The sequence below is a fragment of the Salminus brasiliensis genome, chromosome 12, assembly GCF_030463535.1.
Source record: "Salminus brasiliensis chromosome 12, fSalBra1.hap2, whole genome shotgun sequence".
Lineage (NCBI taxonomy): Eukaryota > Metazoa > Chordata > Actinopteri > Characiformes > Bryconidae > Salminus > Salminus brasiliensis.
The window spans coordinates 6,287,783-6,307,287 of NC_132889.1; the positions used below are offsets into that span (position 1 = coordinate 6,287,783).

The 19,505-nt window shown below is 40.9% G+C and overlaps 1 protein-coding gene across 2 annotated transcripts in view; it reads left to right on the top strand.

Moving 5' to 3' along the window:
• sstr3 (somatostatin receptor 3) overlaps positions 1–19,505 on the top strand; it is a 46,771-nt gene that overhangs the window by 977 nt on the left and 26,289 nt on the right. The window contains exon 2 of one of the 2 annotated variants that reach the window (XM_072693696.1): positions 17,143–17,284. The exons of the other annotated variant lie outside the window; for it this stretch is intronic. The gene's annotated coding sequence lies outside the window, so the exon portion shown is untranslated. The remainder of the gene's footprint in view (positions 1–17,142; positions 17,285–19,505) is intronic. 2 annotated transcript variants of the gene reach the window in all.

The window sequence follows — 19,505 nt, forward strand, 5'->3', positions numbered from 1 at the left end:
TGAAAAAAATAATAACATTAATTATATAAAATTTACATTAAATAAATAAATGAGAAAATGAGATGCATGTTTTGCTCTGGTTAATTAATATATGCACTTATTACATATAAACATCTACTTTCTAATCAATTAAATGAATTAACTTTGTTTCATAAGACATAACATCAAATACGTTTTTTTCTTCCTGGTTAATTATCTGTGCACTTATTAAATGTATAATTAATAATTAATTACAAAAACAAAAAAAATACATATGGATACACTTTCTCCCCTCATTGTTTAGTTATCCATGTACATATGAAATCATATCAATTAAATTAAATAATGAATAAATAATAGCAATGTTAAGTAATGCATTAAATGAATAATAATTTCATTAATATGAAAATAAAATCAGATGCATATTTTCTGATCCATGGTGGATTATCCAAGCACAGCAGGCACCAGAAAAATACATACAGAATTACTATTTGAAAATACAATAAAGGGTTAAGCAATGTAGTGTTGTTTTAGTTTGTTTACTAATTATTCTGACGCACCAAATATAATTCATATTAAAGTCATAAATTAAAAGTTTTATTTACTTTTTCTTTCTTTTTTTTTTAATAATTGGTCAGAAAAAATGGACTTTACTGCCAGTACTGTGCTGGTTCAGGTTTTAAAGGGTTAAACCGTGTGTGTTGGGGTGGGTGGGGTCTCTTCCACTTCTCCTCACTGTTTTCTGTGGTCTGTAGTAAATCTGAGGGTCTACAGTATGCAGTGGTGGTCCCTGGCAGAAATGAAGTATTGTACTGTACTACTGTAACTAACAGTGCGGAGAAATGACACCATTAAATCAGAGCACTATTAGAGGACCAGGCTGCAGGTGTTGTTAGGCTGTAATTCCTTTGAGATGAATTAAGTGGTCAGAGTGCAGCGAGGTGTGTTTTAATCCGTGTAGAAGCTCAAGATCACCCTGTTAGGATGTGATGTACCTCTCACTGCTGTGCCAGTGCCACTCGTAAACAGGCTGGGTTAACTGTGTAAGGGTTGTGATAGGCTGTGAAATGCTGTGGAGTGCTGGGTGATGCTGAGACAGCTCTGAGGATATGCCAGGGTATCACAGCGTACTGAAGTTAACCCCTTAGACCCTAACGCCCACACTTTACATACTACATTACTGCCATGATTACTGTCAGTTTCCTAGGCCCTATAATAGAACACGGTGGGACTCACACACAAGATATGCTAAATCTCACTGTTATTAAATGCACAATAGTTTCGGCATTAGGATTATTAATAACTGAATAATAAACCTAGGGTTCAAAGGGTTCATGAAGTTAGCAGTGCTTGGGTTTTTATGTGTATCTGTGTGAAATGTATTTTACACGGTTTTGTAAATGTTGACCAGAACTAAAGCACGTCAGTCTGAAAATGGCATATATTGGAGTCACCTGTTGCATGGATACCATGAAATAATCAAATAACTTAACATAGTTATTTGGCATCTGGCATCATATGGAAATATAAATATTGTTGCTACTGTACCAAAATGTCTTGATGGACAAAAATCTGGACAGAATTTGGAGAGACAAGGTATTTGGGTAGCATCATATCGCTGTCCGATGAAAAGCGTGTATCTCCAAAATGATGACTTTACATTTACATCCTTAACTTTGAATGGAAGTCAATGTAAAATAAAAGTTTATTAATGAAATAATTAATTAATTGATTAATTATTAATATAGAGCATTTCTTTTGGCTCCATTCATACAGAATTATTTCAATATTTTCAGCAGTTCAAACCATGCAGGAATCTAAAAACAGGCATTGGACAGCAGCCAAAAAAATAAATAAATATATATATATTAGGTATACTCTGATGTTAGGTATGTTCCGATCAGATTATTTAACATTGAGTATCAGCCAATAACGATCTGATCTTTATGTTTGCATAAATAATACATCCACACAGTTTAGATTAGCATGTGCTGCTAATTAGCTAATCCATTCAGTAAAATCTCTTTATTTTTAGTGTCAGTTCCTATAATCAGACATTCTGGACTGATTGATTTAGCTTAGCCGAGACTTTTCTTAAAATCACTGCTTTATAGTGTTTAAATTCTGATAATCCTGCATGACCAATCAGCTCCCAGCTCCTTTACAACACTGCAGTCTAATCACTTCCTGTGTGTGTGTAGTGGTACACACTCTGGACTGATGTTTGTGGGTGTTGGTCTATTGGTGTGTGTGCTGTGTGTGATATAGTGTGTGTGTGTGTGTGTATTAGCATTAGCATTAGCCTCCACTTGGTTCTGAATGGGTTCTTCAGTGTTGGTTTAAAGCAGAGAAAGTCGAGCGGTTCTCCGGTTCTCCCGCTGGTAAAACAGAGAGTTTCAGCGAGAATTTTATAAAGAGTCAGATATTATGGTCTGTTTTCATGGTCCACTGTAAAATATCTCCACTGTGTTCTACTCTCAACCGTCTGAGAACTTCTTCTGAGAATGTCTGCACTGCTGCCGGCTGGGTAATAACGTCGCTGTGGAAGTAAAGCCACTCTGTTCTAAAATAGTGCTGCTTGTCTTCAAACTACACCATTTTATTCATTTGTATGGATTTTACCTCTGAAAATAACATATTTGACATTGCAGTCATACCAGAACATTATGACCACCCCTGGTTTGGAAAGAACTTGCGCCCGTCCTATCAGCTCCACTCACCACATAGGAACACTGCGTGGTTCTGTAAGTCCAGGCTGTAGACAGTCTGTTTCTCTGCATACTCTGTTATTACCCTCCTTTCACCCTCCTGTTTTTTCTTCAATGCTCAGGACCCCACAGGACTGACCACCACAGAGCAGCTAGTATTGGGGTGGTGGGTCAGTCAATCTCAGCACTGCAGTAACACTGACTGACAGGGTGGTGGCGAGTTTGTTAGTAGTGTGTATTGGGCTGGTGGTATGAGTGGATCAGGCACAGCAGTGCTGCTGGAGTGTTTAAACACTGTCCAAACACTGTCCAATCACTGTCCATGCCGAAGAACTGATATAATGGGCCAAGTTCAGATTGGGGACAAATTTCTTGAAGAATGGACCAATAGAAATGCTCCAAAATGACTTCTTCAAAATGAGATCTTCTTAGATTGGCTTCCACTGAAGCTTCAGAAGGTTGAGCTCTACACACTGAGCTCTGTACATCAGTCTGCTGTCTCTGAATACTGTCGTCTCACACACCGCATGGGTAGGGCTGTGCTTCGGGGTTGTGCTCTGGTGCACTTATCTTCATTGACTTGTCATAATTTGCATGTGGGCTGGCGCTGCCTCCACGTGATTCTGCTGCAACTGGAATTTTTTCCTGCCAAGTGGGCTGACTGATGACTTAACTTAACTTATTTCCAGGGAGAATTCCAGATATAGAGATTTGCACGACTGGATTTTCGAGTACGCCTGTTAGGCTTCACTGCCAGATCGCTTTCTCATCATGGCACGGTGCGTAGGCCTTAAATGGATGGTTAGATGGATTATGGACCTTTTCTAGATGCACCATACTGTTTTCAATGCCAATACATGCATTTCAGTGTGTTTTTGCGTCATATTTCAGTTCATTCTCACCTGCACTGTTCATAGTTTAGGGTACTGGGGGTGGGGTTTTCGATGGGAGCATTATACGTCTGCATTTCCACTCGTTTTCACTAAGAGACTTGATGAGAGATTTGATGAATGAATGAAAGAAAATGTCTTTTGTTTTGAGTATAGGTTTATATGAAATTGGGGGGCTCCGAGTGGCTCAGTGGTCTAATGCGCTGCTACCTGCTTTCTCTAATGCGCTGCTACCCACCATGGCCCGGGGGGTTGTGAGTTGGAATCCCGTGCTATGAGCTATGAGACCAAGCATGCAGCTTTGAACAGAACCTACGGCACCCGCAGAACATGGAGACAAGAACCAGCAAAAACAAAGCAACCAGCTTAAATCACCATAAGCCACAGCAGCACCGCAGCACACTCCCTGTCTCCGTCGGGCCATTTCACCTTCTGTCTCCAAGTTTAAAGACTTCCCATTACATTCTCCCACTGTAAAAAAATGTGTTTTTGCACATATGCTATACGTCCAAATGTTTGTGGACACCCTTTCTAATGAATGCATTGAATGCAGTGTTCAGTGCACTACTCCTGCTGGTAAAACAGGGGCTGCATTTCTCCACCTGGTTTGGATGGAATGGTAAAAACGGCAAAGAAAAAGACAAATCTCTGGATTTTCCTCCAGAGATTTGTCTTTTTCTTTGCCGTTTTTACCATATCGCTGCAGGCTGGGAATGATGTCCATTAATGGTGCCTAGAGGACGCTCTGCCCGAACTGTAAAAGCAAAGAATTGGCCCCAAAAATAGCTGATTTGTTCAAATATGCCTGAACCGGTCCCAGTCCCGATCCGCTTGACTAGACTGGGACATCCCTAGTACTGCAGTCTTATGGAAGTGCAGCCAGCTGATGACCTGCTGATGGATTTCACAATCACCTCACAGACGGAGTAGCCGCTCTTAATGCAGTTAGCCACTAATACCGTTAGCCACTGATACAGTTAGCTGCTAATGCAGTTACACGCTGAGGATGCAGGCCAGTTCCCAGTCTGGAAGGTGTCATTCACTACTCACCATGAGTCCATTTCACTTAGCCTACTGTAGCAGCTAAAGCAAAGATTATGTACTGACCAGATATATGGATGATTCTTCAGTTAGGACCTTAGATATTTTGTAACATATATATATATATATTATTTTTATTATTCATTTGCATTATTTATTATTGCATTATTTACAGAAATCATTAGGATTTCCATTATTTAAAACTTTTTTTATTATTATTAATAGTTTTATTCGATTTTTACCCAACCTGCCCCACTCAAAACCCCCCACACTGCATCACCGGGTAAGTGGGTTCTCTAACCCACTCGCCGCATATCGGCGACGTCAAGAAACCGCAACGAAGCGATGTGGGGAGAAAGCGCCATCTACCCACCCTGGAGAGAGCCAGGCTAATTGTGCTCTCTCTGGGCCTCGGCTGCTGATGGCTAGCAGCATGCCTGGGATTCGGACCAGCGATCCTCTGATCATAGTGACAGTGTCGGGTGGTCCAGTGGACTAAGAGCAGATGATTGCTGGTTGGAAGCCAAGTCATGTTGCTAGCCATTGGCTACTGGCGTCTGCTGGCCGATGCATCGGAGCTGGGTAAACGACGCTTTCCTCAAGGCGCGTTGGATGCCTGGTGATGTTGCAAAAAAAAGAGGCATTGACTGGTTGCCCACATGTTGGATTTTTGTGCACATTTTTGTTCACAACTTTCACATCTTTTTTTATTTATTTTTAGCTGCAAATGTAAAACTGAGCTGAATCAGGAAGAAGAAGCTGATTAGCATTAGCTAGCAGGATAATAATAGTTCGTCTGGCCGACTTAAACCCCTTATATAAACATTGAGACCAGAAAGATGGACACTAATGGACGGACGGAAAATAATACCGTTTTTTCCTGTGGTGTTTGTTCTCTAGCCCACTCGCTAAGCTAGCATTTGCTTAGCTAGCTTGGCTACAGCTCCACCGAGTGTCAGCCAGCCCAGAGCTGCTGCTGTTGACTAACTGACACTTACTAAGCATAGACAATAAAAACCTGTGTCTAGGGAAGTGAAGTCAAGCGACTGATGTTTTTTAATTTAGCACTGTTTCGCAACTATGGTGGGCTTAGTTTTTGCCCACCTGTTTTGAGAGTGAGTGTGACCTCACCAATCAGTGAGCGCCTCTTAAAGCAAATGGATGAATGAGCTTATTTGGCTACTAGATGGACGCAGAACAGAAATCGGACCCATCAGACACGTCGTAATTTTGAAATACAGGCAGTCGCCCAGCCCTGCAGTACTCCTCAGCATGACGGAATGAACGTAGGTGTGGCTAAACCAGAAATGAGTATGAGGTTCTGGAAGGGGCTATATTTACAGATCTTAATGGATCACGGGCTAATCAAGAAGCTCTGATATGCATAATGTAATGTAGATAGCTAATCAGCATGCTTCTGGACTGACAGATGCCGATAAGACTGACTGCTTGGGTAATGAGTGACAGAATTTTCCAGCAGCTTGGTGGTGGGTCTTAGTCACCATACCACTGTTGTGGGGGGGTGCTCAAATACGTATCTCACAGGTTCACACACCACACTTCCACTGGGTTCAAGGTCCATGGAGGACACACAAGCGATATAAATCCCATAACACAACTGAGTTAGATTACCAAAGCATAGTTCTCAGAAAATGGACAAAAGTATTGGGACACCTGTTCATTCATCAAATAAAGGCTATTGAACAAGAGTTTAACGCCTACTGTCCAAGGAAGAAGGTTTTCCGCTAGATTTCATAGCACTGCTGTGAGGGTTTTGATTGCATTCAGCGGCAAGAACCCTCTATATATACCCCTCTTATACCCCTCTAGGCAATGCCGCTAGCCTATGGCTTTGTGTACCCCTCTAGCCCACACCTGACATTAAGCATGATGCCAGTAGGTTCACGTTTATATACTTCAGAGGGTCCTAGAGGGGTATAAAGCCCCCCAGCATTGAGCACCAGTGGAGCAGTGGAACTGTGCTCTCTGGAATGAAGGATGGTACTCCATTCAATACTTTTAGAAGTACTGAGTTAGGGAGTTGGGGGTGAGATAAGGTGGGGTGAGGTGGGGTGGGGTGGTGACCATCCAACATCCTGACCTCACTCACGTGACTGTGGCTGAATGCAATCAAATCTTTACAGCAATGCTCCTCCAAAATCAAGTAGAAAGCCTTCTTCTTCCATGAACAGTAGACACAATTACTCCAACAAAAACAGGATGAACTATTTTGTTTTAAATACCCTTGATTTCAGTTCAGATGAATGAGCAGGTGTCCCAATACTTTTGTCCATAGAGTATAAGTGTGTGTAGGTGTGTGTGAGGGAGTGAGAAAGAGATAAGGAGGGGAAAAGAGAGAGTAAATAATTCAGTACCCATTTCCTGCAACTGATTCAGGAGAGAGAGAGAGATAGCGATAGAGAGCGAGAGTGCGCGAGTGCGCGAGAGCTTCTCCAGCATTTCTTGACTGCCAGGGTTTTGAAATCTTAGTCCATAACAGCCATGTTGCCACCGAGACTCTTTTGTTTTTTTATCCCTCTCTCTCTCTTTCTCTCTCTCGCCCTCTCACAGTCACTCACAATTACGTCTTTCTTGCTTGTTGACTAGTTTGCAAGGTTTTCCAACGGGAAATGAGCTTTTCCTGTGTGTAACAGACGTCATTAAATAAAGGACGCTTGAGTTCAGCCTATTGACTCTATAGGGTATTAAAGCTAGCCTTGAGCTAACTGTGTGTTCGATTGCTACTTTAGCAGCTAGCTGCTTACTTGTCAGCAAAGCTGAGGCTCGCACCCTTATACCCTTACATACCCTACATGTCCAGTAAATACTTCTAATGAATGCTTTCAGCACCCATTGCTGACATAGATGTGCAAATGCACATGCTCAGCTTGTGTAGTCTCTGTAGAGAAGCACTGCCGATAGAGGACTCTCTAGAGCAGATTAACCTGAATCTATTGGTGTGATCAGATGGGTGTGATCTGGACAAAAGTATTGGGACACCTGCTCATTTATGGGGGACCATCCATTCTTCCAGAGAACACTGTCCCACTGCTTCACAGATCAATGCTGGAGGGCTTTATGCCCCTCTGGCCCAGGCCTGGCACTGGGTATGGTACCAGTAGGTTCATGTAGAGTACTTTTCCACTGGAAGTGCTTTTCTACAGGGACTAGACTAGCTGTGCATGTGTGTGCATTTGCTCATCTGTGTCAGCAATGGCTGCAAAGTAAAGTAGCTGAATGCATTCATCAGAAGGGGTGTCCACAAACATTTGTACCCACAAAGGGAAGAGAGGAAGAGATCATCCCAGTGTCACGCTGCTAAAGCTGTAGCCTTAATGTTAATAGAGGCATAGACAGGCATGATGCAGTGAGAGGGCCTGTGAGTGCAATAGGACCAAATTATCCAGAGTTCAAAAGAAGAGCAGTTTGAGGAGCTTCTTGAAGGTTAAATGCTACGTGAGCTTCAAGGATTTTGTAGTAAAGGAAACCATGACAACTCGAGGAGCCGTTTAATTATTTGAATGGATCTTTGGCTCGTTCAAATGACACTTCGATTACAGGGAAAGCCTCTTAAAGATGGCTGCTATTGTTTTAAGTCAAAGAACCCCTTTTCTCTTAGAGTGTAGTGGGGTTGCAGCAGTACACCGGTTGTTAGGTGTACCGTGGTATGAAAACTGATGGTTAGGAGGCTGTGTACATTTGCTTAATACCGGTATTGAAAGAAAATTGCAGCTGAACAGAGATTCTGGCCTGTTTCTTACTAGAGTCTAAAAAGCAATCAATCAGTTGATTAATAGATAAAAGATAATCAGCAGATTAATCCATAATAAAAGTAATTATTAGTTTATTGTTTAAAAGAGCAGAAAAACCTCTGTGTAAAGTTGATATATAGTGTGTGTATAGTGCATGTACAGACTGTGTATAGAGTGTGTATAGTGCATATATAGGGTGTGTATAATGGATGTATGGTATGTGTATTGTTTGTAGTGTGTATATGCTATGTATAGACTATGTACAGTGTGTGTATTGTGAGTGTATAGTGTATGTATAGTGGATATATAGAATATGTAGATATATATATTCTATAAATATAGGATATATAGAATATATAAGATATATATTGTGTCTAGTGGATGTATGGTGTGTGTATAGTGGATGTATAGAGTGTGTACAATGTGTGTATAGTGTGTATATAGGGTGTGTCTAGTGGATAATAGTGTGTATAGTGGCTGTATAAACTGTGTATAATATGTCTATAGTGAATGTATAGTGTGTATATACTATGTATAGTGTGTGTATAGTGGATGTATAGTGTGTGTAGTGTGTATATACAATGTATAGAGTGTGCATAATGTGTGTATAGTGTGTGTGTATAATGTGTGTATAGTGTGTGTATAAGGTATGAATAGTGTGTGTATAATGTGTATATAGGGTGTTTCTAGTGGATGTATAGAGTGTGTATAGTGGATGTATATGGTGTGTATAATGTGTGTGTATAGTGGATGTATAGTATATGTATAATGTGTATATAGGATCACATTTCTTTAAGTTGGGAACGGTGTAAATACATATTTCGATAAGGGGAAGAAACGATAAACACAAGCCTTGTTCATTTCGCTAATTCCCAATCTAGGGGCGCCTAGACTGAGGGCTGTACAGCTCCAGGGGTCTGTTGAGGTAGGTATGTTCTGACCATGGTACTCCAGTTTCTTCTTCCCACCTCCCACAAAACACACAGCCGGTAGATTGGCTTATATGCTATGTTAAATTGCCCCCTAGTTGTGAATGTGTGGTATTCTGCAATGGACTTGCGGGCCTGTCCAGGGGGTATTCCTGCCTTGCATCCAATTATTCTGGGTAGGCTCTAGACCCACCGACCACCAGGAAAAGCGAGTGAATGCATTATTGAACAAATTGACCCCTTATACTCTGCATGCCATCATAATTAACATCAATTTCATAGGCCCTAAAATAGGACCCAGTGGAACTCCACCTCATATGCTTAACCAAATGGTCACCAAATTTGGATGAATAACGAGGAATAATAAGCCTGGGTTTCAAGGGGTTTACAATTCTCGACTTATCATAGCCGATTCATCAAGAAGGTCCGTTTTAGTCACTGATATTGTAAAATCACAGTTAAATATGTAAATGTGGGAACCGTAGAACCCAAGTGGCATTCAGTTATCCTAACTCTGGACTGAGTCAGTGAACCATAGCTTCCTGAAGCACTGATTGAAGGTAACGAGGCCTACAATTTCTCTGCCTTCACCCTTCAGCTCCTTCACAGAATCAAGATTTCAAGATTTCAGCCAAATGAAACCAGACACAGGAAGCCGCCAGCCCCAGAGCCTCGTCTACCTGAAATAAGATCCTGCCCACAGTCTCCGGAAATAAAAATAGCTCAGTTCTGTTTCTTTAACCGTCATTTTCAGAACCGGCCTCCTGAGACTAATGCAGTCTGCCATTATCTAATTATTGGACCGCTTCAGGAGCAGTGCTAGGCCCAAGACGTTTTCCCTTCCAGAAGAAGATGTGAGAAGAAATGTTCATCACATATTTCAGCTTGTCATGAGAAAGTCGGATCCTCTAAAAAAATAAAATAAAAAAAAACAACCCAGAGATGTCTTTCTAATTGCAGTCAAACTTTACTGTCTCAACGCAGCAGACGGCAGCAGGCCGCAGATGCTTTTGGGTGTCCTTAAAGCTGTCAGCAGCCTCGTCCATCCAGCCTTGTGTGTGTGTTCAACAAAGCTACAGAAAGCAACGCTTAATCTCCAGCAGTCAGCGTCTCTACAGAAGAGGGAATGAGCGGCCGAGTTGCCCATTAAACACATTTTCTCCCAAATTTGCCACTACAGATGTTCTTTCATTTGTCGTGCCAATAAAGCGCCTTGGATTGAAATTTGACGCATAAGGGTGGCTGATAGGACAGAAATGGAACGGGCTCTGGTCAGAACTGCAGCAGCAGAACTGCTTTGCCGCATTTAAAGAGGAAATACACAGAGTCACCAGGGAACCACCTTCCATGAGTAGGAGCATCTTCTGGAGAATGTGGTAGTATGAGTTTTGCCCAAGGGCACTAGTTGACCCCGTGTACACCCGGTCACTTCATGAGACTAGCATGTGACTGAATTGTATCCTGATCCTTGTAGCCACATGCGTTTACACTGAGGAGTCTGATGCGTCTGCGGTTAGTCAGACTGAAATCTGATTGCTTTGTGGGACAGAATATGCAAATCTCCTCATCGTGAGGCAATTACTACTGGAGTTTCAGTTGTTGAATGTGTCTTAGGGAGACCACTCTAGCTAATCTTAGCTAGATGTCATCTACTGTACCCAATGTTACCTAGACGTTAACTACTCCAGCTTATGTTAGCTAGACATTACCTATATTAGCTGATGGGTAAATGTTAACTACTTTAGCTGTTTGGTAGATGTTAACTATTCTACCTAATGTTACCTAGATGTTAACTTCTTTATTTTATGTTAGATCATTAACTACTCCAGCTTATGTCAGCTAGACGTTAACTATTTTAGCTGTTAGGTAGATCTTAACTGCTTTAGCTGATGTTACCTAGATGTTAACTACTTTATCTTATGTTAGATCATTGTTAACTACTCCAGATTATGTTAGCTAGATGTTAACTATTTTAGCTGTTTGGTAGATGTTAACTGCAGATCATTGTTAACTACTCCAGATTATGTTACCTAGATGTTAACTATTCTACCCAATCTTACATAGATGTTAACTGCTTTATCTGACGTTACCTAGATGTTAACTACTCCAGCTTATGTTAGCTAGACATGAACTACTTTAGCTGTTAGGTAAATGTTAACTACTCTAGCTAAAGTTAGAGAGATGTTAATTGCTCTTGCTGATTTTAGCTACTCTAGCTGATGTTAGCTAAATGTTAACTACTACAGCTGATGTTTGGTAGCATTTTATACTAGATGGACGAAAGTAATGTTAAATGTTATGAAATAGATAATTACTACTATTAGCTGGTTTTAGCCGGATGTTAACTGCTCTAGCCAATGTTAGATAGACGTTAACTACTCCACCCAATGTTAACTAGATGTTAACTACTCTAGTTAATGTTAGATAGTACTCTAGCTGTGCCCTGTATAATCGTCCTGCACGCTATGCAGTAAAAACAGTTAACGGTTAGCTTTTATCATGTCAGTCAAATCCTTTCTTGCCAAAGCCACAGTGATATATCAGCAAGATAGAGCTGTCAAGACTCCGTACCTGACTGTCTGTATTAGAGCTCTAGTTTAGGCCATAATGTTGGTCTTAATTGCGCAGTGCAGTCCAAATGCTTCCCCAACTGCTCCAGATTGCTAGCTAGCATGCTGTCCACTGCACTTATTTCTGGGAATAAATGAGATCATGCTGACTACTGCACGGCCCGGAGCAGAAAGAAACCGGCTGGGAGTTTACACTTTCTGGTAGTGTTTTTGAGTGGCTTAAAAAAAAAGGACCTTCGAGGGTTCTTTAGTAAAGGCAACGGTTTTGCATAAAGGCATCACAGCTCAAAGAACCATTTGGCTCTTTGCCTGGTTAAATGGTTCTAGTAGATGGCTCTTCGTATACTGCTGCTGATCCTCGACATGTTCAAACACTATCAGCCATCTGGTCACCTGGAATTATCATTTTACACTAGATGGACAAAAGTGTTGGGACATCTGCTCATTCATCATCATTTCTCCTGCTTTCGTTAAAGTAACTGTCTGTCCTGTCCTGGGAAGAAGGCTTTCTGCTAGATTTTGGAGAAGCATTGCTGTGAGCATCTGATTGCACTGAGTGGCAAGAACGTTAGTGAGGTCAGGATGTTGGACAATCACCACCTGACCTCACCCCCAACTCCTCTTCTAATGAATGCATTGAGCTACTTTAAGTTGCACCCATTGCTGAAACAGATGTGCAAATGCTAACAACGCACAGCTTGTCTAGTCTCTGTAGAGAAGTACTGCCAATAGAATAGGACTCTCTGGAGCAGATAAACATGAACCTATTGGCACCATGCTGCCTAATGCCAGGCGTGAGCTAGAGGGGTATAAAGCCCCCCAGCATTGAGCTGTGGAGCAGTGGAAGAACCGTGTGGTGATCATCCATCATCCTGACCTTACTAGCGCTCTCATCAATGAATGCAATCAACTCCTCACAGCCATGTTCCTCCAAAATCTAGTAGAAAGCCTTCTTCGCTGGACAGTACAGACAGTTAGTCCAATAAAAGCAGGATCAACTCTTTTGTAACACCCATATTTTGGGAAAAGAACAAAACATGAGCAGGTGTCCCTATACTTTTGTCCATAAAGAACCCCCAAAAGTAGTTCCTCATTGATCTTATTATTTTATCAGCGTATAATTCTTTCCAGAAGGGAGCAGATCAAGTTCAACAAACAGAGGATGAGAGGACAAGAGGATTTGCTGGGCTGTCTTTCTACTGCTGGACTGATAGATCTCACATACCTGTTTTTGCGGTTGATGTAGGATTTTCCCAGCCATGTTCAAAGTCCTCGGCTTCTTGGTCTTATCCTTAGCTCCAAGGATACTATGCCAAGTGTGTACATTAGACGCCAAAACCAGGACTGGTTTCCTAAGGCACCTGAACTCCAGAATTACAGTCTCCTCTCAGTCATCATAAGTGTGTTTAATACCTTCTAATCTAGTCTGTCTATTAATGGTACCTTGAGGACACAGATGGCACTCTGAACAGCGTGGTTTCAACAAAGTACCGGGAACTGGATTAGGATTAAAATAGTCAGTGCCCGATCCATTAAAAAATGCCTGGATTGGCCCTCATCCTGATCCACTAGATTCAGATCTAATCAGTGAATCTCAATCCACTGGAATCAGATCTAATCAGTGAATTCTGGTCCACTTGAATCAGATCTAATCATTGAATCCCAATCCACTGGGATTAGATCTAATCAGTGAATCCTGTTCTCCTGGAATCAGATATAATCAGTGAATCCCAATCCACTGGAATCAGATCTAATCAGTGAATCCTGGTCCACTGGATTTAGATCTAATCAGTGAATCCCAATCCACTGGAATCAGATCTAATCAGTGAATCCTGGTCCACTGGAATCAGATCTAATCAGTGAATCCTGGTCCACTGGAATCAGATCCAATCATTGAATCCCAATCCACTGGGATTAGATATAATCAGTGAATCCTGTTCTCCTAGAATCAGATCTAATCAGTAAATCCTGGTCCACTGGATTCAGATCTAATCAGTGAATCCCGGTCCACTGGAATCAGATCTAATCAGTGAATCCCGGTCCACTGGAATCAGATCTAATCAGTGAATCCTGGTCCACTGGAATCAGATCCAACCATTGAATCCCAATCCACTGGGATTAGATCTAATCAGTAAATCCTGGTCCACTGGATTCAGATCTAATCAGTAAATCCTGGTCCACTGGATTCAGATCTAATCAGTGAATCCTGGTCCACTGGATCGGATCGGGACAATCGCTAGTAACAACACATCTCCTTTTCTAATTACAATCATGTGTGTGTTGTGGATTGAAAGTTTAGGATTTCTTGATTAAGAAACAGTTTGGATAGAATTATATGAAAATGTGTGTGTGTCTGTGTGTGTGTGTGTGTGTACAGTGTATTTGCAGTGTATTTGTAGAGCGTATGTCTGGTTATTTTTCTCACACAACATATCAGCAGCACTGATGCATGCTTTCCCCACATCTTTGTGCCTCAGCATGACACTTGGTGTGTGAGAACACGGTCCGAGTGCATTGTCTCCCCACACGTCTTTACTGTCGCTGCTCTGCTCGTACACCTCCACCCACACACACCACACTCCTCCATCTGCAACCATGGGCACGTCATACAGTACAGGCAGCCCACTGTGAGGCTCAGGGCGACTAGTTTACCCTAAATCTAATCAGTCTGCGTAGTCCACAGTTTGGGTGAAATGTACTGCTTTGGTTTTGCACTGGAGAGATAAAAGCCACTGATTCGTTTATTCATCTAAACCTTTCATTTCCCTCCAAATTAATCAAATTAACCTTTTCATTTAATTTTCTTTTATTTGAACAACAATATACTTTTCAGCTTTGCAGAATTCAGCAGAAATCAAATCAAAGCAAAGTGCAAAAAAACAGAGCTTATTAACTCCAAAAATCCAACTCCAAAAGTCCATCTCCAAAAATCCAACTCCAAAAGTCCATTTCCAAAAATCTAACTCCAAGAATCCAAGTGCAAAAATCCAACTCCAAAAGTCCATCTCCAAAAATCCAACTCCAAATGTCCATCTCCAAAAATCCAACTCCAAAAGTCCATCTCCAAAAATCCAACTCCAAAAGTCCATTTCCAAAAATCTAACTCCAAGAATCCAAGTGCAAAAATCCAACTCCAAAAGTCCATCTCCAAAAATCCAACTCCAAATGTCCAACTCCAGAAATTCAACTTCAAAAAGTCCAATTCAAAAAATCCAACTCCAAAAGTCAAACTTTAAAAATCCAACTCTAAATGTTGATCTCCAAAAATCTAACACCAAAACTCCTTGATCAGGACGTCCCTAATAAATAGACAAAGTGCCACTTCAAACCCAACACACACTGACATCGGTTGTTAAAGTAGCATAAGCACAGATTCTACCCTTAACCCTGTTCCCAAACACTTATTGAATGGAAATTAGCAGGCGGATGAATTGAGCAGGCGGATGAATTGAGCAGGCGGATGACTGTGTGGCTCTAATAATGAGTGTATTTAGCAGCTATAAAGACAGCAGATTTTTAAAAGCTCTCCCCCAAATGAAGTGTAATTTAATAAACATAAATAGACAACGCGTACAGTGGGTTTGTCTTTTCTGACAGAAATCCAAAATAGCACCTCCGCCATTAAAGCTTTGAACAAAGCATCTTGCTGTTGCATGCTCATTTGAATAAAATTGACTTTGGTCTTAGGAAACTTTTAGAAACCTCTTTCGCAAGCGAGTCACACTCCTGCAGCCTGAATTAATCCTTAATGCTTTGAGTTCAATCTTTTAAGATTCAATATCTCAGTGTCTACATTACAAATAATTCAGTATCGACTATATATGATCCAGTAACTGCTATAAATGATTTAGTAACTACCATAAATGATTCAGTATCTAATATAAATGATTCACTAACTGCCATAATAGATTCAGCATATATTACAAATAATTCAGTATCTACTATATATGATTCAGTATCTACAATATATGATCCAGTAACTACTATAAATGATTTAGTAACTGCCATAACTGATTCAGTATCTAATATAAATGATTCAGTAACTGTCATAATAGATTCAGCATCTATTACAAATAATCCAGTATCTACTATATATGATTCAGTATCTACGATATATGATCCAGTAACTACTATAAATGATTTGGTAACTACCATAAATGATTCAGTATCTACTATACATGATTTTACATCTATTACAAACAATTCTGTAACTACTATATATGATCATCTAACTACTATGTATGATTCACTGTTATAAATGATTCAGTGACTACCATAAATAATTCAGTAACTACTGTATTTAATTTATCTGCTGTAAATGACTCCATATCTATTTTAAAAGATCCTGTATTTTTTCTGTATAATCTACTGCAAATGGTTCCGTAACTGCTATAAATGATTCATGAATAAAATCTGATTAAAATAATGGGTTCTGCTCGCTCAATCGGCTTACAGCCAACATGTTCCCTCACCAGAGCTGTGGAATGTAACTTTTGGACTTACTCCTCTACTTCCACTTTCTGGCTGGAACTCTGCAGTCTTTGGGGGAAAACAGCTATTAGCTTAAAGTAGCGCATCTTCACCTGTCGCTAGGGGTGTAACAGATCAGAACTCGTGCTTTTGAACAGATCCTGTTGTTTTGCGACGAACTGAATCATTTTTTTAGATCAACGAAAAGGTTAAAAAAAGGGAGACAGACTTTGCTCTCCACTGGAACACTGAGTACTCTCACTTTGGGCCTTTTGCACAGCACGCATGATGGCGTGCAAGCTTTCGCCGGAGCTTGTTTTGCAGAGGCTGTAACACACACAGGTCCCAAGTCCCAAGGCTGTTTTCCGGTTTGTCTTGCGCTGGAATACAAGCTCGAATAAACGGCGTGAAAGACAACAGCAATGGGCGATATCAAGGACAACAAAAATGATCAAGGTCATGAACCCTATATTGTACGATAGGTCAATAAGCGCAATTATCGTGACAGGCCCAGTTGCTAGAGATAAGCCTTAAGATGAACAACTGCAATAAAAGCCCAGTGTCTAATGGGTTAAACATCTGTTAACGACTTGGCCTCAATCAATGATTTACCCGTCTTCCAGAAAGCTGTAGGTAGTAGTAGCTGCTTTGTTGGTCCTAGATTGTTTTATGATTGCATGCCTAACACCTTGGCTTGTGAAAATGTGTTTACTTTCTGTTAGGCTCACTGGCTTTCCATCTCCCTCGCTCTCTCTCACCCCCCCCCCCCCCCCCATCCCCCATCCTCTGTTTCTCCCACTCAGTCCAGAGCTATATTTTCTGACCGTGGGCGAACTTCACCATTACAGTAGAAGGACAAGAACGGATCTCTTCCCTGCTCCTGTTCAGCATATGTGCCAGAGTCACTCCTGCATCCACCATAAACTCCATCAGCTCACTCGGCCGGTGAGTGCTCTCCAGTGGCTTAACACAACTACACAACTACACTTCAGCAGAAATATACACATGCAGTCAAAAAACAATTACACAGATGCTTGTGATATACACTGCATGGGCAAAAGTATTGGGACACCTTCTCGTTCATTGTTCCTTCCGAAATCACGGATTAAAAAAAAAAAAAAGAGGTTTTGCTGCTTTGGTTGGAGTAATTGTTTGTCTCTACTGTCCAGGTAAGAAGGCTTACTGCTAGATTTTGAAGGAGCATTGCTGTGAAGAGCCTTAGTGAGGTCAGGATGTTGGATTATCACCACCCCACCTCATCATCCCCATATACAGTTATATATATATATATATATATATATATATATATATATATATATATATATATATATATATATATATATAACTGTTCAGAACAGTCTCAACTCTCACTGTAATGAGACCCCATGTGGCCGAGAGCACTGTGTGAAGAGAAACTCCAACCCTAACCCTGAAAACCTGAAGTCAGATTTTAGAAGTTCTTCATATTTCCTGTGAAAACACACCTTTACTCATGTGGACGAATTGTTTTAGTGCTTGGAATGGGTTTACCAGAGTCTTCTTTTTGCTTCACAAAAGTAGTGGAATGCATGAATACAATAGTCTATCTAGGCAGAAGATGAGTTTCTGAGTGGCCAGTCTCACACGAAGCCATAGACGGAGGCACAAATCCAGCAATTACAGATGAGAGGCAGATGACAGACACACAAATCCACTGGTTAGACAGGCAGAGAAAAGGCAGGGACGAGTATCTGAGTGTCCAGTTTTGATCAGTTTCACACAACAGTAGGTTAAATTACTTGGCCTGCCATTAGTTGGTCGCTTGAGCTCAAATGAACCTCTGGTGATCACTGAGGTTGGTTTCTGATGGATCGGAGATAACTGCTAAGTTTGATAGAGGTATAATTTCCATACTCAGGTATCCAATATATTGCCACTTAGAGGGTTGGTGATATGGCAGAATTATGGCACCATGTCTTAATGCTTGAAATGGGTTTAGCAGAGTCTTAGCTTCACGTAAGTGTGTTCTTAGTGTTCATTGGCCTGCCATTAGTTGGTCGTTTCAGCCTCTGTTGATCACTGAGGTTTCTGAAGGATCAGAGATATTTGCTCAATATCTGAGTTGAGATAGAGGTATAGTTTTCATGTTACTCAGGTATCCAGCATTTAGCCACTTGGGGGTGGGTGATACAGCAGATATATGGCACTATTTTCAATGGTTTTGAGGTAAAATACTCGTGGTACTGACCGAAAAAGGCCTATTTATGCTTTGCAACAAATGCAAAATGACACATTGTGGCTTGATGTCATGTAATCCATCAGAGTACTGATAAATAGAGTCATACGGGGAGTACACTCTAGGAAATCTTCAGAAATCCCCAGCAATACACAGGTGAGTCACTTACTTCAATGTGACTTGCCGTTGAAGGTGAAACAAGGAAGAAAATGTTACTTATGCAGTTCTTTTATTATGAATTATTACATTATTAATGCCATTTCTTATGTCTTTTTATATTTTTAATTAACACTGGGACTCTGAAGAGCCGTGGGAATAAAGCTCTCCCTCATTAAGGCTGGCTAACAAATTAAAAACACAAGTTTGAACGCAGAGAAATTGCAATATGGAACTTCTACAGGGACAAACGTCTCGCTTCTGCCAATAAATTTTCTAAAAGTTTTCCACTGCCAGACTCACTGCTGTGGAGTAGAAGAGGGTAAACGGCCACGCATGTAAGCTAACAAGTCACCTTTCAGTCAAACCTGACACTCTAAGTGATGAATATGCCTTTCATGTGAATCGTGTAGATTTGATGATTTGGCGAGGATGAAGGGTCAGCTGAGAGTTCTGGGAGAGAATCGCTCCTCGTCCCCAAACACAGCACAGTAGCAGCAGCAGCTAATGGTCATTATTTGACCAACTCACAGACAAGAGTGGTTACTTTTTATGGGCTAGCCGGAATTCAGAGACCTGGAACATGGGGCCAGGTTTCATAGCTTGTATTGTCTAGTTGTATGTCTCTAATTTGTTGTAAAGCGGCAATCATCGGGACTAAAGCACTACACTCATTATTATGGAGGCAGTAGAACACAAATGATGGGTAGTGGTTTTGGGATTGCCTCTATTTCTAACATACTAACATAATTCTTTGTCCATGTCAGATATTCTAGTCCTGTTATATCATTTACA